This window comes from Macaca nemestrina, chromosome 19 (assembly GCF_043159975.1).
Source record: "Macaca nemestrina isolate mMacNem1 chromosome 19, mMacNem.hap1, whole genome shotgun sequence".
Classification (NCBI taxonomy): Eukaryota; Metazoa; Chordata; class Mammalia; order Primates; family Cercopithecidae; genus Macaca; species Macaca nemestrina.
In genome coordinates, this window is record NC_092143.1 from 70,585,257 (window position 1) to 70,612,320 (window position 27,064).

The 27,064-nt window shown below is 38.5% G+C and overlaps 1 protein-coding gene across 4 annotated transcripts in view; it reads right to left on the reverse strand.

Moving 5' to 3' along the window:
* The window catches only part of LOC105464782 (GREB1 like retinoic acid receptor coactivator), a 299,166-nt gene that overhangs the window by 147,859 nt on the left and 124,243 nt on the right, over positions 1–27,064 (reverse strand). For 3 of the 4 annotated variants that reach the window (XM_071085568.1, XM_011712850.3, XM_011712866.3), the window contains exon 2: positions 12,064–12,173. The gene's annotated coding sequence lies outside the window, so the exon portion shown is untranslated. Of the gene's footprint in view, positions 1–12,063; positions 12,174–14,408; positions 15,726–27,064 lie in introns of those variants that run through there. The other variant, XM_011712829.3, reaches the window with a different exon arrangement.

The following is a 27,064-nucleotide window of genomic DNA, read 5'->3' on the forward strand; positions in this document are numbered from 1 at the left end:
GGCTGGAGTGCAAGAGTGCGATCTCGGCTCACTGCAACCTCTACCTCCCCGGTTCAAGTGATTCTCCTGCCTCAGCCTCCCGAGTAGCTGGGATTGCAGGTGCCTGCCACCACGTTTGTATTTTTAGTAGAGACAGGGTTTCATCATGTTGGTCAGGCTGGTCTCAAACTCCTGACCCCAGGTGATCCACCCACCACCTCAGCTTCCCAAAGTGCTGGGGTTACAGGCGTGAGCCACCGCACATGGCCTATTTTTAGGGGAAAAAAAAAAAAAAAAAAGCAAAAACAAAGAAATGAGGGGCCCAAAAAGCTCACGTCACTTCTGTAGATTGTGAGACATAATTATGAAGAAAAAAAAAAGGCCGGGCGCGGTGGCTCACGCCTGTAATCCCAACACTTTAGGAGGCCAAGGTGGGCAGATCACGAGGTCAGGAGATCGAGACCATCCTGGCTAACACGGTGAAATCCCATCTCTACTAAAAATGGAAAAAAAATTAGCCGGGCATGGTGGCAGGCGCCTGTAGTCCCAGCTACTCGGGAGGCTGAGGCAGGAGAATGGTGTGAATCCGGGAGGTGGAGCTTGCAGTGAGCTGAGATCCCACCACTGCACTCCAGCCTGAGTGACAGAGCGAGACTCCATCTCAAAAAAAAAAAAAAAAAAGACAGAAAGTCACCTTGTGGTTTCCACTATATACTTATGTATTGTATGTATCTGGCTGACATCAAGTTTATAAGACTCCATTACATTGCTTTTCCATATTTTTTATTGTAAAATTACAAAAGGACAAACTATATTAAATATTTTGTCATAGAACTACAGACCTCTGAGATACGAAAAAGCACTTCTGTGACTTTGAGAAAATGTCTAAGAAAAGGACAGTAAAAAATATGAGCAAGTCTTTCTGCATCACTAATTCATTGCTCAAAATGCAGACTGGATCAACTACAAACCACCACAACATTGTGGTTTGCAGCCTTTCTGCTCTATCCTTTTCCCTTTTTCCACAGAAAGAAAAATTGCAGAATGGGGATGTGGGTAAAACAGGTAGCCTCTATCTCCGATGACTTTAGGAAGGGGGGCTACAGAGGTTGGAAATAAAAATTTAAAAAAAAAGAGTAGCTGGGGAAACAGCTGCCCACTAATGCTTCCACGCCTCTCCTCAATCCTCTTTTGCCTTTTGAAAATGGAAAAGAGTAGGAATGCACTCTGAGGGACAGTACTCCTTAATCTGTATGTTTTCATTTCCTTTTTGTGAAATATTTCATAGTTAATAATTACTCTATTATTAAAACTGTACTTCTATAGTATTTATTAAGTACATAGCAGAGAGGCCGGGTGCAGTGGCTCCGACCTGTAATCCCAGCACTGTGGGAGGCCGAGGTGGGCAGATCACCTGAGGTCAGGAGCGTGAGACCAGCCTGGCCAACATTGCAAAACCGCGTCTCTACTACAAACACAAAAAATAGCCAGGCATGGTAGCAGGCACCTGTAATCCCAGGTACTAGGGAGATTGAGGCAGGAGAATCACTTGAACCCTGGAGTAGAGGTTGCAGTGAACTGAGATCACGCCACTGCACTCCAGCCTGGGCAACAAGAACAAAACTCTGTCTCAAAAAAAATTTTAAAAAGTATACAGCAGAGAGAGAGAGAAATGCCCTCCTCAGTGATAAAATTTTCCCTTAACTCTCAAATACTTTTTACAATTAAAGCATTGATTTCAGAATATATAGTCTGACTTGTAGTTAAAGTTGTATGTGAAGCACGTGTTACAATGGCAGGCATTACTGGCAGTTAATATAATAGCAGCTGTTGTTATTATTACTAGTAGTAGTGACGGTGGTGGTGGTGGTGGTGGTGCTGGTGATGGTGGTGGTGGTAGTTATTGTCAAAAAATGTGAAAGAAAGCATCCCTTCAACGATTGCAAGAGTACCATGGAGAGCTTACTAAGTGCCGAGCAAGTACTATTATTACTCACATTTTCAAGATAACTGAGGCTTAGAGAAGTTAAGGAACTTGCCTAAGATCAGTCTACAAGGAAATAGGTAAGACAGGGTAGAATCAAATCAGTTTGGCTCACAGGCAGCTCTCTTAGGTGATATCTTTATCACTCGGACCATTAAGCTACTAAACCACTGACCAAGATGGCCCAGTTGGGTAAATGGATACTCCGTAATGTACTACAAAATTGCCGACCGCCAAAGAAAAAAATCAGAAAAGAAAATGTTTGTTTGCTGATGTGGCCTCATCTCTATATATAACAGTTGCAAGACAGGCCGAAAAGGAAATTTTAACTTAAGATACGAGCCTAAGAGTCACAAAGCCAAATAACAATTTTAAAAATCACAACAAAATAACCCTACCTCTCTATTAAAAAACTCCTCACATCAGGGCCAGGCGCGGTGGCTCACGCCTGTAATCCCAGCACTTTGGGAGGCTGAGGTGGGCAAATCACGAGGTCAGAAGTTCGAGACCAGCCTGGCCAAGATGGTGAAACCCGTCTCTACTAAAAATACAAAAATTAGCCGGGCATGGTGGTGGGCACCTGTAATCCCAGCTACTCGGAGAAGCTGAGGCAGAAGAATCGCTTGAACCCAGGAGGTGGAGGTTGCAGTGAGCCAAGATCGTGCCACTGCATTCCAGCCTGGGCAACAGAGTGAGACTCTTGTCTCAAAAAAACCAAAACCAAAACCAAAAACAAAACAAAACAAAAAACCTCCTAACATCAAAAATTAGCCAAGATTGGTGGCGCGTGCCTGTAGTCTCAGCTACTCGGGAGGCTGAGGTGGGAGAAGTGCTTGAGCCCAGGAAGTCGAGGCTGCAGTGAGCCATGATCATGCCACTGTAGTCCAGCCTGGCTGACAGAATGAGACCCTGCGTGGGAAAAAAAAAAAAAAAAGAAAAAGAAGAAGAAAAAAAGTTCCCCTTTTGACTAAGTATAAATATATTTTCAAGTATACACTTGGGGTTTTGATAAAAGTTTCTTTTAATACCAACTATCTGGAACAAATAAACATTAATTTTTAAAACTATTTTTACAAAGGAAATGACAAGGAAGAACAAGAAAAACACTGATTTTTAAAAGATCATGTACAAGCTAAAAGACAAAGAACTGAATCTAAAACACTAATTTGAGGTTGTGTGATTTTAACAGCAAAGTAAGCTGTGGTACAGGTAGATGGGGATGTACATATTCTAAGTAGTAACTCATTTTTAAAAAAGTTTTAAAATAAGTATTTCTAAGCTTTGTCTACTGAAAAATCTGAGAAGCAATAACATTCAATTACTATTAATAAGCACTTTCTATACTCTGATTGTAGTGGCCTAATGCCTTCCACACTGAAAGGAATCAAGCTTTTTCAAGGTATGACCAGTTCCAAGTCTGGGGCAGGGAATATGCAAGATGAGCCTCGAACATCTGAACAAGAAAGCAAAGGTTATCAAGAACTAATAAGGCCGGGTGCAGTGGCTCACACTTGTAATCCCAGCAATTTGGGATGCCAAGGCAGGCAGACGGCTTGAGTCCAGGAGTTTGAGACCAGCCTGGGCAACATGACGAAACCCTGTCTCTACAAAAACAAAAATTAACTGGGCATGTGGTGGTGTGTGCCTGTGGTCCCAGCTACTCAGGAGACTGAGGCATGAGAATTCTTTGAGCCAGAGAGGTGGAGGCTGCAGTGAACTGTGATTGTGCCACTGCACTCCAGCCTGGGTGACAAGAAAAAAAAAAAAAGAACTAATGAAGCACGTTAAAAGACATAGGAGACTATTTGAAGAGCTCCCATAGGCTAAAGATGAGAGAAACCAAACAAAAAAGAGAATAGATCCAACTGACTGAAGCATATTTAAAATATAAAAATTCACAAATTAATTTTACTACTAAAGGAGAAAAAGCAAGAGCTCCTTTTGGAAAGACAAAAACAGAGCACTACAAGCAGAAAAGAAAAGAGCAAAGCATTTATTCTCCTCTTTCTGTACTTTGAAAAGAGCAAAGCATTTATTCTGCTCTTTCTGTACTTCCAAGAACCAAATAGTCCTGATTATTGAGAGTTTGAATTTTTTTAAAAGAAGAATTCCAGCTAAAAAATGGTCAAAGAGGGCCAAGCACAGTGGCTCACGCTTGTAATCCCAGCACTTTGGGAGGCCGAGGCGGGTGGATCATGAGGTCAGGAGATCGAGACCATCCTCGCTAACACGGTGAAACTCCGTCGGTACTAAAAATACAAAAAATTAGCTAGGCGTGGTGGCAGGTGCCTGCAGTCCCAACTACTCGGGAGGCTGAGGCAGGAGAATCGCATGAACCTGGGACACGGAGGTTGCAGTGAGCCAAGATAGCACCATTGCACTCCAGCCTAGGTGACAAGGGCAAAACTGTCTCAAAAAAAAAAAAGGAGGGGGGCAAGGAATGACAGAATTATAAAATTACCACTTTGTAACCCCTAATGAAAAATTCACGCAAGCAATGGTAGTAAGTGAAACCATGAGACAGGAGGTTGATGGGGAACTTTATAATGGAGAGATCATGCTGTCACCTCCTGAACCCAGTGGCTGAGCTTAGCATCACTAAACGTGAGGCAGTGAGATGCTGCGTGCCTTCTCAGTGGAGACGATATGAAGCACACTCACCATCTAGGAAGCATTCCTGCCAAGGGGTGTCAAGAATTTAGTCACCCCTCTAGAACAGGGGTGTCCAATCTTTTGCCTTCCCTGGACCACACTGGAAGAAGAAATGCCTTGGGCCACACATAAAATACACTAACACTAACAATAGCTGATGAGCTTAAAAAAAAAAAAAAAAAAAAAAAAGAAAGAAAAAGCAAAAAAAAAAATCATAATTTTTTGTTGTTGTTGTTTTGGTGTGATCTTGGCTCACCGCAACCTCCACCTCCTGGGTTCAAGTGGTTCTCCTGCCTCAGCCTCCCAACTAGCTGGGATTACAGGCGCCTGCCACCACGCTCAGCTAATTTTGTACTTTTAATAGAGACGGGGTTGCTCCATATCGGTCAGGCTGGTCTTGAACTCCAGACCTCTGGTAATGCACCCGCCTCGGCCTCCCAAAGTGCTGGGATTACAGGCATGAGCCACTGCACCTGGCAAAAATCTCATCATGTTTTAAGAAAGTTTACAAATTTGTGTTGGGTCACATTCAAAGCCATCTTGGGCCACACTGGAAGAAGTGTTCTAAGACACACATAAAATACACTAACGATAGCTGATGAGCTAAAAAACAAAACAAAAAAAATTGCAAAAAAATCTCATGTGTCAAGTGTAGTACTAAAAAGACAAATTTGGGGCCGGGAGCCGTGGCCTGTAATCCCAGCTACTCAGGACACTGAGGCAGAGAACTACTTGAATCCGGGAGGCGGAGGTTGCAGTGAGCCGAGATCATGCCACTGAACTCCAGCCTGGACAATGGAGCAAGACTCTGTCTCAAAAAAAAAAAAAAGACAAATTTGTATAACTTCCTAGTTTTCTATTACCTTTTCCTTTACAGATGTCACTTTCTAAATTTTAACAATTATTCACTCAGCATTTATAGAAATTCTACTGTCATAGGGATTAATTACATTGACTCAGGAGTCCAATGACCTTAATTCAAATCCTGTACCCACCTACTCCTAGTATGATATTGGGCAAATTGTTCAATCTTTCATCTATAAAATGGAGATAGTACTTTCAATTTCATAGATTTTTGTGAAAATACATGAGATTTTACATACAGTAATAATTTTTTTTTTTTTTTTGAGAGGGAGTCTGGCTCTGTCGCCCAGGCTGGAGTGCAGTGGCCGGATCTCAGCTCACTGCAAGCTCCGCCTCCCGGGTTTACGCCATTCTCCTGCCTCAGCCTCCCGAGTAGCTGGGACTACAGGCGCCCGCCACCTCGCCCGGCTAGTTTTTTTTTTGTATTTTTTAGTAGAGATGGGGTTTCACCGTGTTAGCCAGGATGGTCTTGATCTCCTGACCTCGTGATCCGCCCGTCTCGGCCTCCCAAAGTGCTGGGATTACAGGCTTGAGCCACCACGCCCGGCCTTTTTTTTTTTTTTTTGAGATGGAGTCTTGCTCTGTCGTCCAGGCTGGAGTGCTGTGGCGCCATCTCAGCTCACTGCAACCTCTGCCTTCTGGGTTCATGCCATTCTCCTGCCTCAGCCTCCCTAGTAGTTGGGAGTACAGGCGCCTGGCACGACACCGGCTAATTTTTTATGTATTTTTAGTAGAGACGGGGTTTCACCATGTTAGCCAGGATGGTCTCGATCTCCTGACCTTGTGATCCACCCACCTCGGCCCCCCAGAGTGCTGGGATTACAGGTGTGAGCCACCGCGCCTGGCCATAAGCTTTTAGAATAATCCCTGGCACAGAAAAAAAAGTGCAGAACATGTTGGTAGTCATAGTAGCGCCTTTTTTTTTTTTTTTTTTTTTTTGAGATGGAGTCTCACACTGTCGCCCAGGCTAGGGTGCAGTGGCACAATCTCGGCTCACTGCAAGCTCCGCCTCCCACGTTCACGCCATTCTCCTGCCTCAGCCTCCCGAGTAGCTGGGTCTATAGGCGCCCACCACCACACCCAGTTAATTTTTTGTATTTATAGTAGAGACAGGGTTTCACCATGTAAGCCAGGATGGTCTTGACCTCCTGACCTCGTGATCCACCTGCCTCGGCCTCCCAAAGTGCTGGGATTACAGGCATGAGCCACCATGCCCGGCCAGCAGTGACTATTTTTAAATTTAAAAAAAAAAAATGTATCATTATGCCACACTGAGGATATGAAGAAAAGTAAGATGCATTCTTTCCTTTATAGGAGTTGGACACTACAGTAGATTCTGGAGCCTTGTTTCTAGGAACAAATAATGTAAAAGTTCCAAAGGCTGCTATTTGGCACTATATACAGTTTATTTATTAAGAAACTGTACAATCATATATACAAATCACGAGATGACCTTTGACACCAAGAACAGCACTGCTCAACAGAATTTTCTAAGATAATGAAAATGTTCATATTCTGGACTGTCCAGTATGGTAGCCACTAGCCACAAGTGACAGTTGAACACTTAAAATGTGGCCAGTGTGACTAAGGAACTAAAATTTCAATTTTATTTTATTGTGATTAATTTTTTTTTTTTTTTGACACAGAGTCTTACTCTGTTGCCCAGGCTGGAGTGCAGTGGCATGATCTCAGCTCACTGCAACCTCCACCTCAGGGGCTCAAGCGATTCTCCTTGCATCATGCCTCAGCCTCCCAAGTACCTGAGATTAGAGGCATGTGCCACCTGCCCAGGTAATTTTCATAATTTTTGTAGAGATGGGATTTCACCATGCTGGCAAGGCTGGTCTCGAAACCTTGGCCTCAAGCAATCCACCCGCCTCAGCCTCCCAAAGTGTGGAATTACAGGCGTGAGCCACTGCGCCCAGCTGTAATTAATTTAAATAGCTACATGTGACTAGTAGCTGTCATACTGAACAGTACAACTCTAGAGTATATACAATGATTGAGAGATAAAGGATTTCTTAAGTTCTAAGAGGCCTGGCTGTGTCCCTACTGATGTGACCTTGAACAAGTCCCCTAACTGCTCTCAAGCTCAATTTCTTCATCTGTAAAATGATTGTATAGGATAGATTATGACTGTCTCTTACAGTGACAAAACTCTTTGTATAAGAAAATTATTTGTTACTGTATTTCTGCTTACATGCTCTTTCTCTATTAAAAATATTGCCTGATGAGAGGGAATAATGTATGACTCTTAGACAAACAAAACATACTTCCTGTAAGTTTTCAGAGTCTCAAATCCAAAATATTAAACAATTATATATCCTTGTTCTCTCTCTTTTGTGCTCTCTGAGCATTTCATTTATTCTTTTAAATTGATATTTGTCACTCTCCATTATAGTTAGTTTGGTCTAGTATCTGTCTAACTTCCCCCAGTAGATTGTGAGTTTTCAGGGACATATATTTTGTTTAATGCTGGAACTGAGTAACAAAAAAATGAATAAATTGAGCTTTTGTGTCTTATCCAATTATATATTAAACAGGTCTGAAGAGGTATCTCTTCCCAAGCACATTCCATAAAAGCACAAAGCTAACCATGCCTTCAAAACAGAAGTGTTTTATTTCATTTTTATTCATCCTTCTTGCTGAGGATGCTTAGAAAGTGCAAACAGATTAAAAGACAAAAATTTTAAACTCCTTTAATAGTTTTGTACATTTAAATTTGGAAATTTGGACAAATTTATTTTTTCTCTTTTCTTTTCTTTTTTTTTTTTTTGTTTGAGATGGAGTCTCGCTCTGCTGCCTAGGCTGGAGTGCAGTGGTGCAATCATGGCTCACTGCAACCTCCGCCTCCTGGGTTCAAGTGATTCTCCTGCCTCAGCCTCCTGAGTAGCTGGGATTACAGGCACGTGCCACCACGCTCAGCTAATTTTTGTATTTATTTAGTAGAGACAGGGTTTCACCATGTTGGCCAGGCTGGAAGAATTTCTTTTGATAGTTTGTAAAGTCAAAAGTATTTTAGGTATTCAAATAAAAACCCAACCCTAGTAACTTAATCCTAAAATTTACCCTTTTTAGCAATATACTTACAGATATGCAATATATATTAAATTGTTTTAGAAATAGTTATTGTACTATGCTAACTAATTTCATAATAATGATAAAAAACTATCATGATTACAATGCTATTTTTCCTTTGTAACAAAGAAGTACAAGTTACCACTGGAAATCTTTACTTTCTTCCTTGAAATGCCAGAAATTCTTCTGTAAAATAAACACCTCTTGTCAAGACTCTCTGGAACTAGTATAATTACCAGAGGCAATCCTGGTGTAAGATCAAAGAAGCAAAACAATAATAGGCAACGTGTGACCTCTACCATGTCACCAGAGACCAATTTTTCAACAGGGAGAACAGTCAATAATCCAGAACAGAAAACATTAAATAACAAGAAATGCTTCCAACGTGTGGCTCACCACATCTTTCAACGCTGTCACATTCAGAGTTCATAGTCTCTAAGGTTTCTGAAAACAAACTTCTGGGGATTTATCACAACAATCATTAAAATCTGCATAAAACACCAGAGGCAAAAAACAACTTGCCAATTTCCCAAATGCAGAGTAGAATTTCAAAAGATACTACAATAATTTTCTAAATTTCATCTGATGCTTTAAATAGTGGGACGGGCACAGATAACTAAATATTTTCCACCTAACACTCAACTAATTTCTCTTATTTACCCAGCCCCATTTAATTATCCCAAAGAAGTTGTTTGCAAAGTTGGCTATGAACATTAGCCAGATAAATATAATTAGTAATAATAACATATTAAATACTTCTCCGGGTTTTTTTTGGCTTTGTTTTGTTTTTGATAATGGTGGGTCACTAAACCCAGAAAGAGGGTCTCTTGTATAATACATTTGAGTGACTAGGCATTACAAGGGTACAAAGAGGGGTAAATAAATTCCCAAAGTAATTACAGTAAAACAGAAGTACGTTTAAAACTGACTTCTAAAAAGTACTGCAAATCAAATTGTGCCTTAGAATCGGCAAAACTTGATGGTTTTTCTTAAATACTATAGCCAAATAGCTGTCTTTTTTCAAAATCAGATGTGAATTAGGGGCTGAACAAATGTATTTGAATTATTCAACCTGCAAAGCACACATTCTGCTGATAATTCAGAGAGTAAGTAATAAAAGAGGGAGACTTTGCTTGAAAGAAAAAGCACTGTAAATTCAAAGCAACCATGAACATTGTTTTTTTTTTTTTTTAAACATTCTATTCTTTTATGATTTCTTGCTACCTCCATCTTTCCACTCTGTCATCTGCTCCTGTCTTTCCATCTTCTTAGCTTATTAACATTGCTAATCGTATTTGTCAGTTTTGCCACAATTTTAAGGTTACTTAAACAGCTGTGGGTTTTCTCTAGGCAATTATCAGTCACTATACTTAGGTTTCTAAATTAGTTGTTGAAAGGTGCTTTAACCTTGAGAAAATAGAAAAAGAGCAGACTACGTGCTAAGCCTCACATTTATGTATATGTTTCTTTAACACAAGTGATTATCAAAAATTCAAAAGAAGTCACACACAATTAGTAGATATCGTAAATTTATAAATTAGCAAGGCCTATTATATTCCTTATCATTTTATCTTTCTTTCCTTATTATATACATTGTAATATATGCTTTCTCTCTATATATGTGTATAGATTGGAATATAAAAGATAGTATATAAACTGGAATATCAAAATACTGCCAAATTCCTCTAACAGTCTCCTTTCACAACCTGTCAGGTGGCTAATACCTTTCAAAGGTATCCACAATCATATAAGCGGTCTCTTGAGGTCATGGGTTGTGGTAAAGAGAGCTTTTACAACATGCAGATTTTTCCCTTCTCCATTTCCCTTCAAAGAGAAAACTCCTTATTGTATTGCTTTTCTTATTCTCTATTCGTGACTCTGACACTGATTTTCTTCTTGACCACATTCAGGAAGAAACACAAGGTTGAAGGTTATTTGTCAACTGACAGCCTCTTCTATCAGCTATCGACAACTAAATAAAGGGAAACATACTTCATGTGCCACCCATTTTCCTCATAAGTTAAAATAAATTCAAAGATTACTTTTTAGAGTTAACAAGTTTTGGTGTTTTTAAAGGTTTAATAATAATACCTTGTCTGCAGATTAGGCCAAAAGCTTGTAGAATGAGTTTTAAATTAATATAGGTTCCTGGATTACCTCTCCCCCCTCCACCCTCCCTCACTCCCCACCCGCTACCACTTTCTGCTCCAAGGAAAGAACAAGGTGATATTTCAACAGTGCAAAATTCTTCCTGAGAGAGAAACACTAAAATGATAAACATTTTGAAAAGCAAAGTACACTTCAAACTCCAATTGTTCTTTCAGACCTATATTGACTCTTATAGACATTGCCAACATTTGGTAAGGATTATCCTTCCATTAGACAAAAGCGAGCATTCCTTAGATAAATCAGGAGTTTTTGCCATGAGACTCATAAAACCTTTTCACAACACAGATTTTCAAGAGAATCCTTTAAGGTTTAGGAGGCTGCTCCTTTTACTAAGTAACAAAATACACCCCATGGTGTCTCACTGACCCCACTCAGCTGTCCTTTGACCTCCTCAATTGTTGCAGCCTAACTCCAGGGTCCACAGAATGTGCCTCCCATATCAAAAAGGCTAATGTTGCTTCCTCCTAGCACCTGGTGAAACAAAATGCAACAGTTCTCTTTCTTCTGCCTCCTCCGCTCCCTCTCTGACCATTTTCCAGATGTTCCAGGCCCAAATGTTAAGCCCATCCTGGGTTTCAGTATCTGCGTGGTCACCATGAAGGAACAAACAGGGACCAGGCTGAAGTGGCAATGACCCTCTTGTTCTTTTTGGCCTCAAAAGGATACAACGTGTTATAAAAGAGGAAAAGATCTTTGGCCTCTCTTGGAAATGCCAGGCTATTTAAGCACATTGTAACTTCCAACAGGAGAGAAACAGTCTTAGGATATATATGCCCCTTCTGACAGATAGGAGTTACCTAAACAGTAGCCTTAAATTCTCAGTTCTAAGCAAGCATCTGATTTTCTTTGTTGGGGGGTGGGGAACATCACCTTTTTCCTTTTCTAAATTAAAAGCCTCCTAAAATAGAAAAAAAAAAAAAACCTTTATAAAATCTTTAGAACATACATCTCAGGATAGTGTTACATAAGACAAATATGTGCAGTCAATAGGGATAATCTGGGTATTTCTGCAGAAGCCTATAATCTAGAAGTCTCATTTATTAGACAATTTGAAGGACAAAATCATAATCAACAAAAGGGAATAAAGAACTGAATTCTTATTGACTTAATTTAGGTATATAGGAAATACAGAGGCTGTTGTAGAGAAAGAACTCACTGCTGAAGCTTTCTGGTATGGGATAAGGAGACGGGGGAGGGGAGAGGAAAGCAGGGAAGGAGAGGAGCTCTTACTTACTTTAAGGAGCAAACATAGTAGTTTTACTTAAATTTTAAATACAACTTCCTAAAACAATTTGATCTTGAACAATTGGGGAGGGGCATATATAATTGTACAATACCTTGGTTTATTTAATAACATTTTTGAATCACAGTCATGATTAAGTTGGGCAGTCAACACTTCAGGGAGTCTGTTGCCTAGATTTTAACTTGTTTAAAGCTTTTTGTGCACCTGCAAAAACATAAAAAATAAAAAAATACATATAAAGACATGAGTTAATTTCCAAATACATATTATATAATAATCTAAATATTTATAATTCTCTGAAAATCACACTTAGAAATTATCAAAGTCTTACACTTTACAACTCCATATACATTATAATGAGCAAATATACAGATACTCCACCTTTCTCAATAGCCTCAAAATAATGACTCCTAATTATAATATATACTCAAGGATAATTTCTGTTGTTCTTATGATTTCCCCACTAAAAGTAAGTTGAATAAGTCTGTCAAGTCTGCATTTGTGGCAGATGTTACCATAATATCAAAAGCCAACAGATGACTTTTAGGAATGAAATTAGTGGAAGGTAATTTTCTTACCTAAGGAATTTAAGAGTAATAATCTCTGATACCCGGGCCAAATTTATCTGCTCAAAGAACTATCAAAAATGTAAAACATAATTAATATTGATTGAATAATTTCCAATAAGCCTGCAAAAAGAAAAAGAGCTATTGTTTCCTACCCTTCTGAGTAGCGTATTCCTAGAAGATATTAAACTAAATAATTATAATTGCATATAATTGGTTGAAAATTATAGTACGCATATTTATCTTTCCTCTAAATAGATTATGGTCAATATAAACTACTACATGGGAAAATAGGAAATATATACATGGTCAATATAAACTACATGGGAAAATAGGAAATATAGCTGTAAAACATAAAGTGAAATGAAAGCTACCTGTCATTGATTTTTATAGATAACACAGAAGCATTTCTAGTCCTTTGTTATTGTGTTTAAAAAGAAAACAAAAGAGGATTTTCCTAAGAAACTAACTTCTTTCTTGAATATTTATATGAACTAAATATGAATATTTATAGAACTAAAATATTTGAAGTAAAATTAACTTATGTTGTCCAAAAATGTTTTTTTCATTTTACTTTTCTCTTATGCCAACTTGAAAGAAAGAAAAAAAATTTTAGATTTTTTGAATAAAAGTATTTATCTTACCTCTTACTGTCAGAAGAAGGTCTTCAGGCAAAATAATTAAAAATGGAAGGTCTAGTTTTTCAAACTCACATATATCCCACCCGCCCACACATAAATAGACATCTTTTCCTAAGTCAGCAGGAGCCTTGCTACCTACATCCAAACCCAAGATTACCCCATATGGTCAACAAGGTCAAACTGCATTACTGCCAATGAAACCATATTACTCCACAAGGACCCTAATGATTTAAAAAAAAAAAAAAAAAAAAAGTCAGTAATCTAATTCCAATAGCTTCAGAGTCTAAAATTGCTAATTTTTGGCCACGTGCTGCACACTTCACCTGTTAGTAATGACATTTTTGTATTTTCTTCTAATTACACTCAAAGCTAAGACCTTTGGCCCTGGGCCACAGACCCCTATTCAGGCTGCACACATTCTCTTAAACGACCTGATCCTTTGTTGTCACTCTTACTCTTTCATCTATTATTTACACCCATAGAGAAGGAAGATACTCAACCATTTGTATAGCTTAAAGCTTCTAATCATCTTAATTTCTTTGCCTTTCAACCTATGGTCTTTTTCATAGACAAATGCCAAGAAGTTTGACAAAATCATTTTTTTTTTTTTTTTTTGCAGTCATATTGCCCCCTCTTCTTCTTTCTTACTCCCTGGCCAACCTCCTTCCTGTTCCTTGTCTCTCACAGGAGGGACTTTGTATTAGCCAGGATTTACAAATTTTGACCTTCACCAACAAAATGTATTTCTAAATACAATACAAATCTCCAACTTGCTCTGACAGATCAATAACAATTATATTTCTTTTTTTGACCAAAGAACCCGTTAAGTTGAAGTTTACTGAAAATAACTTAAAATCTGTCCCCAGCCTCCCAAAAGCCTGAGCACAGAATTTTCAGAATTCCTCTACGAAAGTGCCAAAAAGCATTTAGTAAACAATATTAGTTATGTGGCCAAAACTTTTCATTTTAATGTCTGTGCTTGGTCAATTGTTTACAAAAAGAAAATTTAGAAAAAAAGAGGAAGGAAAGAAAAAAGAGAAAATAAAACAAAAATTTTAAGCTTAGATTTCTAATTTAATCTTTAAAACACTGAAAAGACTACTAATTCTCCAAACAGCAAAATCCTCACATAATATATTCTGTATCATTATGATTATTTCCCAACACTTTACCAAGGTTAAAAAATATATATTCAAACACATTTTGCAAATCCAAAGCATGGAATTGTTTACCATGATGCAGATGTCTCCCTCAGATCACGAAAGCCAAAAGATTCTGATTTCCAAGATGTTTATAAAATGACATCTGATCCATCTTTGCTCTCTTCCTCTATTGCTCAGCTTACTCTTGATTTCTAACAGTGTTTCCTTGTTGTCTGTCCCCTCTGCAGACCCTGAAACCCCATGACTTTTCTTATTTTCACCATTTGCTTCAACCAGCAGTTCACTGGAGACCCATCCATCTTGTAATGCCTAAAGTGACAGATGCTCTCAGGAACGACCACACTGCTGAGTGAACAAAAGATAACATCACCTCCAGGAACTCCAGAGAGAAATACAACTGCAAGCTTAAGACGGGGGCTGACTTGACAGACACTGGACCATAAACCTCTTCTAAGCAAAAAAGAAAACAATTGCCACACACACACACAAAATCTGACACAATCAAAGGCAGAAAAGAGTGATTATTTGTGGATTGCCTTTTCACTCTGTAACTCACTTTTCCCCACCCAGTGCTTTTATATTGGGGCAATTCACTCACCAATAGGCAAGAGGAGTTCTTGTGTGTGTTTGAGGGTGGGGGCGGGCAGGGGAGCCTTTCTCAAGTATCTTCTTTTATTCATCAATATTCAAAGTGAAATTCATTCACAAGTGTTTCAGGAGATCTAAGTCTGCCACACAGCATTCTTAAGCCTGACTATCTTGTTTGCATATAGCAATATCTGGACTCAGAAATGCTGACTCAGTTCTACTGCGTGAAAGGCACATGCATGCTTTGCAAATTAAAAACACATTAGAAATTAAAAAGCAACCTGTGACAATGTCAACAATATGTGCAGCACATTTGAAAAAGCTCACCATTCATTCATCAGACAATCTCCAACTTGGGTTAAAAACACATTTTACAAGAGGATTCTGGGAAGGGCTGCAGAGCTCTTTTCTAACAAAGGCAAGGTCATATTAACATCTCCCAGCAACAAACTAATGACAGGGAAGCTGTAGATGCAGGAGACTCTGCTTGATGCCATCTAGGTTCTAGGACTTTCCTTGTGGCTGTTGTTTAAAACATCTTATTTAAAACCATCAGACAGCAATAGGAAGTAAATAGAACTCTAACATTCAGATAAATTCAGTGAAGGGAAAATTTCAAAGAACATAAAAACAAAAACTAACCTGGAGGTCAATTAAGAACATCATGTGGTCAATGCCAATTATGGAGATTAACAACCCGTTTTTATAATAGATATCAAGCAACACAGGAAAACCTCTGTTGGAGCTAAATACATTATTTTTCTCAAAAAGGGAAAATGATACAAATATTTATGTTACATCTAAAATAAAAAGCCAAAATGCTTAAGAAAATTTCCATCAACAGTATTTCTAAGAAGAAATCTAAATACTTACAGCATTTCTTTAATAAAAATATTTTTTCTCTAAAATTTTTGTACACAAAGCCTTTAAGTTATGCTACAATCATTTTTCTCTGGCGTTACTAATGACTCCTCTCCTCTCCACTTTCCAAAAAAAAAAAAAACAAATTTTAAAGTATATTTTGTCTCCTGTGATTGAATTACTTGTGGGGAGAAGGTTAAAAAATCAACATATCAGTTATTTAAACATTTTTATGTCTCTCTTCTTTCCTCAAACACTTCAATGTATCTTTCATAAATAACATAGTATAATGTTTCATAATCTCAGAATTTTCTGGGTTTTTTTTAAGGCTGGCAAAGCAGAATACATACAAAATAAAAAAATGAGTATGTAAAATCATATCACAATAGAAAAAAGATTAAATAATTATAGAACACTTATGTAAAATATTTGTTCTAATATGAACTGGATCTTTAACTAGAAGACTTTATAAACAAAGCCTTATACACAGTGGCCCTAAGTAATCCCCCACAATCTATTAATCCAGAAGTGCCACATCATTCAACACTTTCAAACTTTAGCATTAATAACAAGAAAGAGAAGTGACCTTGAAATGACAGCTCCACTGCAGAAGGCTCAAAAAAAGATCCAATTAAATGATCTACATTAAAACACAATAGAATCAATATGCATGCTAGAAAAGTACACCCCTATGGAAAGTTCTTATTATCTGACTGATCAGAAACAAAACAAAACTTTTTTTTTTTTTTAAGGGCCCCTTCCAGATCACAGTCTGTACCAGAAATCCACACAGGAAAAAAAATCCATCAAAATGAAACCCTAAAAAGGTTTACCCTTCACCATCCTATTTGCACTTCAAAACCCTGTTAGTCCTTCAGTTAAACCCCAGGGCTGAACCATTTCAATAATAAGAGAGGTGGCCAGTGGTGATTTATCTCCCATTTGGCCTCTGGACAGAGCTGTAATGTCTAGGAAGCTTCCCTTCCCTGACTGGATCCCTCCCCCAAGTCTCCACATTAATTTGTGCAGCCTTGGGTCTGCAATACCTTAGAAACAATTCATGTGCCCCTTCCAATCAGATGCAGGAACACTCTGTACTCAAGATTTGGTACATTTTCTCAGCAATGATTTCACAAAATGGCATGCTGCTGACTAATCAGAGCATGGCAAATACCAGTTTACATTTCAGATTCTCTTTGTTATAAGTTAGGGAAGAAAAGAAACTTCCTTAACTGTAGCCCCTCTCCTCTCACATACGTTACCGTAACTTCATAAGCTTTTCCCAATGTATCCTTTGATACCCTTTATGTTTGGGACCACATTAGCCAATATCCTTCAGTGTGGTACTCATCTAAATTTAAATCTTTGCATTGTAAAAGACCTTAACAAATCCAAAAAAGTGGAGATTTCATAGGTCACAGACTCCTGGGTCAAAAAGACCTAAAAATAGATAACAGACCACCACGACTGAACTGACTTATTCTACCCTTGTTATCGAATATGTACTGTGTAACTGTCATCACATACACTCACCAATTTTCCTGTAGTAAAATGAACACCAACAATGTTAACAGTTATCTAAATGGAAATATAGATCCCAAAAGTCATCAAATGTGAAACACAGGGAAATTATTCCTTAAAAATGGAGGATATTTTATCACTAAGTATGACTTATCTATTTCATAGTTATGTTCATTTGCTTTCTAAAATGGAAAGAGAATAAAAAGCATATATAACCTTTTCCCTACCTATTCAATTTTTTGTTTTATTTAAATGAGAGGAGGTTTTCTAATTGAGTCTGATAAATTCCAGCTGAATGTCACATTAACAGCTTGCACCAAATGATTCAACTATAGTGATCTAATTTTACCAGTTGAAAATGTTCAAGCTATTTCACTAAATTCACAAGTTTAGAGACTCCATAGGCAAAGATAAATGTATTTCATTGAATCCTAATATCAGGCACTGAGTGCAGTGGCTCATGCCTGTAATCCCAGCACTCTGGGAGGCCGAGGGGGGTAGATCACCTAAGGTCAGTAGATCGAGACCATCTTGGCTAACACGGTGAAACCCCGTCTCTACCAAAAATACAAAAAATTAGCCGGGCGAGGTGGCGGGCGCCTGTAGTCCCAGCTACTTGGGAGGCTGATGAGGGAGAATGGCGTGAACCCGGGAGGCGGAGCTTGCAGTGAGCCGAGATTGCGCCACTGCACTCCAGCCTGGGCTACAGAGCGAGACTGCGTCTCAAAACAAACAACAACAACAACAAAAAAAAAATACAAAAAAAAAAAAAAATTAGCTGGGTGTGGTGGCAGGCGCCTGTAATCCCAGCTACTTGGGAGGCTGAGGCAGGAGAATTGCTTGAACCCCGGAGGCAGAGGCTGCAGTGAGCCGAGATCGTGTCACTGCACTCCAGCCTGGACGACAGAGGGAGACTTCGTCTCAAAGTAAATAATAATAATAAAATAAAAAACAAAAACCTTAATATCAGTTAAGGAAACTTAAAAATAAGAAAAGTAAATATATGACTGATAGTTTAAAATACAAGAAATATAACTCTTTGTCAACTGAAAGAATTATTCACAATTTTGGAAGTATTTATCAATAAAAGTTATATTTCTTCAATTAAAAAATACACCACAAACATCCTTATACCACATTAGCAAATGTTTTTCATTTTCAGAGCCCTAAATACCACAAATTCCAGAAAAAAAACCTTCCTACCAAATTACTTTATTGCATGCAACCAGATCAATGAATCTCAGATTTATATTTGAGATGACACAAATATTTAAACTGGCATTAATAACAATATTCAGGAAAATAAATTTCTTAACCTACTTCATGAAAACAACCATAACAAAAAGAAGCTTTCCTCAACAGTCAACAAGAGTAGTTGATGCATCACAGAGGAAATACCCAATCTTCATTAAATATTTATTCAGTGCAATAGACTGTCAGGTGCTATTTAGACCTCAAAGAAGAAGCACTTCCTGTTTGGTAGGAATCATGTCTTAGGAGAACTGAATGGAGATGAGAGGGAGTTCCTCAAGTCGTGACACTATACTTCAAAATAACAATGCTAAAAACTGGAAATGCGCTATAAAATGTATATTATCACTTTGAAGTCTAATACCAAAAAAGTGATACCTAAGGGAGTACTAACTTGAATAAGACTTGACTGAGTAGTTCTTAATTTAATTTTATTTTTTTGAGATGGAGTCTCACCCTGTCACCCAGCCTGGAGTGCAATGGCACAATCTTGGCTCACTGCAATCTCCGCTTCCCAGGTTCAAATGATTCTCCTGCCTCAGCCTCCCAAGTAGATGGGATTACAGGCGCCCGCCACCACGCCCAGCTAAGTTTTGTATTTTTAGTAGAGATGGGATTTCACCATGTTGGCCAGGCTGGTCTCGAACTCCTGACCTCATAATCCGCCTCAGCCTCCCAAAGTGCTGGGATTACAGGCGTGAGCCATTGTGCTCAGCCCCTGATTTCTTATTAATGTAGCATGAAAATATTTGGATGTTCAAGATGTGCAGTTCCTAACTCTGCCCCTAAGTAACCATGGCCAGGACACCTATCTTCCCTGGGCCTCAGTTTCCTTATCCATAAAATGAGGATAAAAGTAACATAACAAAAAGACCCTTCTAGATTGAAAACATTTATGGTGGTCTCTGCAGATGACATGATCTTGTACATAGAAAACCTTAAGACTCCACCAAACAACTGTTAGAACTAATAAACGAATTCAGTAAAGTTGATACAAAATCAACATACGAAATCAGCATTTCTTCTTTTTTTATTATTCTGTGAAGTTATTATCTTTTCATTTTATTTCAACAGTTTTTGGTGAGCAGGTAGTTTTTGGTTACATAAATAAGTTCTTTAGTGGTGATTTCTGAGATTTCGGTGCACCCATCACCTGAGCAGTGTACACCGTCCCCAATGTGTAGTCTTTTATCTTTCACCTCCACTCCCAACCTTTTCCCCAAAGTCCATTATATTACTCTTACACCTTTTTTACACCTTTGTGCCCTCACAGCTTAGCTGCCACTTATAAGTGAGAACAGGCCGGGTGCGGTGGCTCACGCCTGTAATCCCAGCACTTTGGGAGGCCGAGGCGGGTGGATCACGAGGTCAGGAGATCAAGACCATCCTGGCTAACATGGTGCAAACCCGTCTCCACTAAAAATACAAAAAATTAGCGGGGTGTGGTGGCAGGCACCTGTAGTCCCAGCTACTTGGGAGGCTGAGGCAGGAGAATCACTTAAACCCAGGAGGCAGAGCTTGCAGTGAGCCGAGATCTCACGACTGCATTCCACTCCAGCCTGGTGACAGAGCAAGAGTCTGTCTTTAAATAAACACATAAACTAAGAACATACAATAACTGGTTTTCCTCAAAAATCAGCATTTCTATATGCTAACCACAAATTATCCAAAAAAGAAATGGAAAAAAATCTTATTTATAATAGCTACAAAATAAAAAAAAAAATTAGGAATACATTTAACCAAGGAGGTGAAAGATCTGTACACTGAAAACTATAAAACATTAATTGCAGACACAAATAAATGGAAAGATACCTTGTGTTTATGGATTTAAAAAATGAATATTGTTTAAATGCACATACTACCCAAAGCAGTCTTCAGATTCAATGCAATTCCTATCAAAATTCCAAGACATTTTTCACAGAAATAGAAAAAATAATCCTAGAATGTATATGGAACAACAAAAGACCCCAAATAGCCAAAGCAATCTTGAGCAAAAAGAACAAAGCTGGAGGCATCATACTACCTGATTTCAATATTTACTACAAAGCTATAATAATCAAAAAAGCATGGTACTGTCATAAAAATAGACCAATGGAACAGAACAGAAAGCCCCCAAAATTAATCCATGCATTTATGGTCAATTGATTTTCATGAAAGAGGCCAAGAACACACAATGGGAAAGAACAGTCTCTTCAATAACTGATGCTTGGAAAACTGAATATTCAGGTGCAAAAGAAAGAAATTAGACCCTTACATCATTTAGAAAAATCAACTCAAAATGGACTTAGATATAAGACCTGAAGCTATAAAAATTCTACACGAAAACATGGGAAAAGCTCATGACATTGGTCTGGACAATGATTTTTTTGACTATGACTCCAAAAGCACAGGCAGTAAAAGCAAAAACAGACAAATGAGATTACATCAAATTAAACAGCTTCTGCACAGCCAAGGAAACAATCAACAGGGCGAAGAGCCAACATACAGAATAGGAGAAAATACTTGCAAACCATACATCTAATCAGGGGTTAAAATCCCAACTACAAATAACTCAAGTAGGCTGGGCGCAGTGGCTCACGCCTGTAATGCCAGCACTTTGGGAGGCCAAGGCGGCTGGATCATGAGGTCAGGAGGTCGAGACCATCCTGGCTAACATGGTGAAACCCCGTCTCTACTAAAAATACAAAAATAGCCGGACATCGTGGCATGTGCCTATAGTCCCAGCTACTTGGGAGGCTGAGGCAGGAGAATTACTTGAACCCAGGAGGCAGAGGCTGCAGCGAGCCAAGATTGTGCCACTGCACTCCAGCCTGGGCAACAGAATGAGCCTCCATCTCAAATAAATAAATTAATTAATTAATCAAATAAATAAATAATTTAACAGTAGGAGAACAAATAACCCTAATTTTAAAATGGGCAAAGGACTTGAACAGACATTTCTCAAAAAGAAGACATACAAATGGCCACCAATATATGAAAAAATGCTCAACTTCACTAATCATCAGGGAAACAAAAACACAATGAGAATAGACATTCTCACATCTGTTAGAATGTCTATTATAAAAAAGATGAAAGATAACAGGTGTTGGAGAGGATGTAGAAAAAAGGAAACCCTTGCACCATGTTGGTGGGAATGTACATTGGTACAGCCATTACAGAAAACAGTATGGCGGTTTCTCAAAAAACTAAAACCAGAACTACTGTATGATCCTGCAATTCCACCACTGGGTATGTATACAAAAGAAATGATATTGGGATCCTGAATAAATACGTGCACCCTCCTGGTCACTGCAGCTTTATTCATAATAGCCAATTTATGAAATCAACTTAAGTGTCCATCAACAGATGTATGTATAAGGAAAATGTGGTATATATACACAATGGAATACTATTCAGTCTTCAAAAAGAATGAAATCCTACTATTTGGAACAACATTGATGAACCTGAAGGATATTATATCAAGTGAAATAAGCAGGCACAGAAAGACAAATACTGCATAATCTCAATTATATATGGAATCTTAAAAAGTCAAACTCACTGAAGCAGAGAGTCAAATGACAGTTATCAGGGGCAGCACTGGGAATAGGGTGAGATGTTGGTCAAAAAACACAAAATTTCAGTTAGAAGGAACAGGCCAGGCGCTATGGCTAATGCCTATAATTCTAGCACTTTGGGAGGCTGAGGTGGGCGGATCACCTGAGGTCAGGAGTTCGAGATCAGCCTGGCCAACATGGTAAAACCCCATCTCTACTAAAAATACAAAAAAAAAAAAAAATTAGTTGGGCATGGTGGCACTCCAACCTGGGCGACAGAGAGAGACTCCATCTAAAAAAAAAAAAAAGATAGAAAGATAGAAGGAATAAGTTCTGAAGATCTATTGTACAACGTGGTGACTATAGTTAATGATGTAGTGTATAGCCAAAAATTGCTAAGAGTAGATTTTAACGGTTCTCATCACAAACAATTTTAAAAGTGAAGTAATGAATATGTTAGCATGATTTAGTCATGCTGCAATGTATACATATTTCAAAACATCATATTCTAAGACATAAATATACATTTTTTTATTTTTATTTTTTGAGATGGAGTCTCACTCTACTGCCCAGACTGGAGTACAGTGGCATGATCTTGGCTCACTGCAGCCTCTGCCTCCCAGGTTCAAGCAATTCTCCTGTCTCAGCCTACCCAGTAGCCGGGACTACAGATGTGCACCACCACACCCACCTAATTTTTGTATTTTTAGTTGAGATGGGGTTTTACCATGTTGGTCAGGCTGGTCTTGAACTCCTGGCCTCAAGTGATCCACCTGCCTTGGCCTCCCAAAGGGCTGGGATTACAAGTGTGAGCCAACATGCCGGGCCTAATTTTTATTTTTCAATTAAATACTATTTTACAAAGAAAACACTATGGTGATGGGGGGGGGGGTAAGGAAGAGATTCTATTCACAATAGCAACAGAAAAATAATAGGAACCATTTTAATGGCACCTATATGATATTGTTTTTTAAGTTGCCAAACTATTAGGTGATTTAAGTGAAAATTTACACATTATAGACAAATATACTAAGTTTCTTAGAAGCCTAATCATTTTAGGCCGGGCATGGTGGTTCATGCCTGTGATCCCAGCACTTTGGGAGGCCGAGATGGGTGGATCACAAGGTCAGGAGATCGAGACCATCCTGGCTAACATGGTGAAACCCTGTCTCTGCTAAAAAATACAAAAAATTAGCTGGACATGGTGGCGGGCACCTGTAGTCCCAGTTACTCCAGTTACTCAGGAGGCTGGGGCAGGAGAATGGCGTGAACCCGGGAGGTGGAGCTTGCAGTGAGCTGAGATCACACCACTGCACTCCAGTCTGGGCAACAGAGCGAGACTCCATCTCAAAAAAAAAAAAAAAAGAAGAAGCCTCATCATTTTAAAAAGAAGTATTTCTTATACAAAATTATAAACAACACAATTCTAATTAAAATCTCAGTAGAATTTTTATGGAACTTTACAAAAACATAAATTCACAAGGAAGATAATTTAAGACAAGAAAAAAATATTTTCAAGAAGGTTGTAAGGGGAGGTGAGTAAGAACCACATTAAACCATATTATAAAGAAAGAGCTTTGGGTCAATAAATCTGTGTCACTAGATCCAGTGAACATTTTTCAGTTCTAATCTAATATGCCTTTGAGTAGATTTCTGAAACTTCTTTCCCTTTTGCTGGATTTCATCTCATTGCTTTTCTGGTTTTCCTGCATCCATAGGCTGTTTCTCAATTTCCTAAATGTTAGTGTTCCACAGGGTTTAGTCTGTGGTAACTATCTTCCAAGGTGGACTCCAGTGATTCTTACTTCCTGTGAATCAAGACTGACTTGTGTGATCAATAAAATATTGAGCAAGAAGGCCAGGCGCGGTGGCTCATGCCTGTAATCCTAGCACTTTGGGAGGCCGAGGCAGGTGGATCACGAGGTTAGGAGTTTGAGACCAGCCTGGCCAACATAGTGAAACCCCATCCCTACTAAAAATACAAAAATTAGCAGGGCATGGTGGTGCGTGCCTGTAGTCCCAGCTACTTGGGAGGCTAAGACAGAAGAATTGCTTGAACTTGGGAGGCGGAGGTTGCAGTGAGCTGAGATTACATCACTGCACTCCAGCCTGAGCTTCAGAGCAAGACTCCGTCTCAAAACAAAACAAAACAAAAATTGAACAAAAGACAGCATGTGATTCCAAAGGTCATACAGGATACTGCAGCTTCTGACTTGATCTCTTGGATCACTTTCTCTGAGGGAAGGCAGTCACCATGCTCTACGGATACTCAAGCAGTTCTGTGGAGAGACCTTCATGGGTTGGAACGGAGGTCTCTTCCCAAAAGCTGGTATCAACTTGTCTAACTGTCCTCCTTGCCTCCTCTCTAGCACCTTCCAATCACTTCTCTGCATTACAATGCAAATACAATCATGCTAACCCTTTGCTAAAAGCCTTCAACATTTTACATTTCTCTCAGGAAAAAAATCAATATCCTAAGTAACCCTGAGCATCTCTCCAGCCTTATCTTGCAATGTTCTCTTCCTAAATGCTGTGTTCCAGCAACACTGATCAACCTTTAAACGCTTACATTCCCTCTGCCTGAAATAACACCCACCCCATCTTTTACTTTTGTCTATTTAAATTTATTTTGCCCTTTAGATTTCAACTCAAGCATGGCTACTAATGGAAGCCATCATCTTTGACACCCTCCGTCCTTTGCTAAAAGCTCTCACAGAACCTTGTTCATCTCCCTCCTAATAATTAACTCACTTTTAAGCTACACAATAATCGGTATGATTAATATTTATCTTCCCTATTATATTCTAAAGTCCATGAAAGCAAAAATCATGTTTTTCTCGTTTTGCCTATTATTGAAATCATAGCACCTACTGTAGTACCCACCAACATAGGAGGCGCTCAAACTATTTTTTCAAACTTGTTGTTGTTGAGAACAGGGTCTCACTATGTTGCCCAGGCTGGTCTCTAATAACTGGGTTCAAGCTATCCTCCCACTTCTGCCTCCCTAAGTGTTGGGACTGCAGGCATGAGCCACCATACCTGGGAAAAACTATTTTTTGAATAATAATCTAACGTATCAGATTGGCGCAAAAATGAAAAGCTCAGTGGTGGCAGTCTGAAAGACTTTATTATTTATAAGAATTATTATGTGACAATTGAGGCATTATAAAATAATAAAGGGAGGGACAAATTACTCATTTAATGATCCTAAAATAATGATCAATAATTTTAAGAGTAACAATTAAGAAAGAATTAATTTATAGGCTCGGTGTGGTGGCTCACACCTGTAATCCCAGCACTTCGAAAGGCCAAGGTGGGTGGATCACTTGAGGTCAGGAGTTCAAGACCAGCTTGGCCAACATGGTAAAACCCTGTCTATACCAAAAAATACAAAAAAAATTAGCTGAGTATGGTGGTATGCACCTGTAATTCCAGCTACTCGGGAGGCTGAGGCATGAGAATCACTTGAACCCAGGAGGCAGGGGTTGCAGTGAGCCGAGATTGCACCACTGCACTTCAGCCTGGGTGACAGAGACTCTGTTTTGGAAAGGAAAGGACAGGAAAGGAAAGGACAGGACAGGACAGGACAGGACAGGACAGGAAAAAACTTATATGAGATACTAAAAATAAATTCAAGAGAATAAAAGATTAAATTTAAATGTCTATACATAAATACATTTACACGCCCATTCATATCAAACCATATAAAACTAAGAGGAAATAAAATTATTTGTTACACTAATATACATCACATATATTACCAGCATTTATTATGTTACAGTGAAAGTTTAGCTTTCTTAACCAGAAATCACAGAGGCTAACATAGTTGACTAGTGAAAATATAAAACATCTGTATATTACACACCTAAAACAAATACAATGAAAAAAGAATCAGCTAAGAAAAATGTTTCTAATGAGGAGCGAATGTCTATTATATATATAATAAAGTAAAACATTAATACCCCCACCCTTGAGAACAAATATTCCATCAATAGAGAAATGGTTAAGCATATTCTAGTAACAGTAATAGCTGCTACTACTGAGTACCTGCCATGTACCTGTCTCGTTTAACACGTACAAATCCATCCGTAAGTGAAACACTATCGTACTATATTTTTGACATAGATATGTATTTATAATAGATGAAATGGAAAATATGTTATAAAAGCAGTATGGTCCCATTTCTATAAGGAAAAAATAATCTAATAAGATATAAATTCATATAGTATGATATAATCACATTATGTGGGTGATGTGATTACAGAATATAAAATTTTTCCTTTATGTTCATTATTTTCCAATTTTCTACAATGAAGTTGTTACTTTAAAAATATAAAAGCTGGGTGCAGTGGCTCATTCCTGTAATCCCAGCACTTTCAGAGGCTGAGGTGGGTGGACTGCTTGAGCTCAGGAGTTCAAGTCCAGCCTGGGCAACATGGAGAAGCCCTGTCTCTACTAAAAATATAAAAATTAGCCAGGTGTGGTGGCTTGCGCCTGCAGTCACAGCTGTTCAGGTGGCTGAGGCATGAGAATTGCTTGAACCTGGGAGGCGGAGGTTGCAGTGAGCCGAGATCTCGCCACTGCACTCCAGCCTGGGCAACAGAGTGCATAAAAAATACATATATATAAAAGCACACTGCAAACTTAATTAAGCTCTGTATTTATTATTATTATTGCTAATACCATTATTGACTTTGGACATTTGCTCTTGTAAAACATTGACGTTTTCATGACAAGTAATACCTTTTCACATCAGTAGGTTTATTGTAGATAAATGTACTGTGACAAGTACAGTTTACGAATATTTGCATAGTAAAGACTATAAATATAACTTGTTTTTAATACCCCATTCATATATTATTTTTATCATAAGCCAATGAATTTGTTAAATTTATTTAAAATAGCATGGTAGCTCACGCCTATAATCCCAGCACTTCGGGAGGCCAAGGCGGGTGGATCACAAGGTCAGGA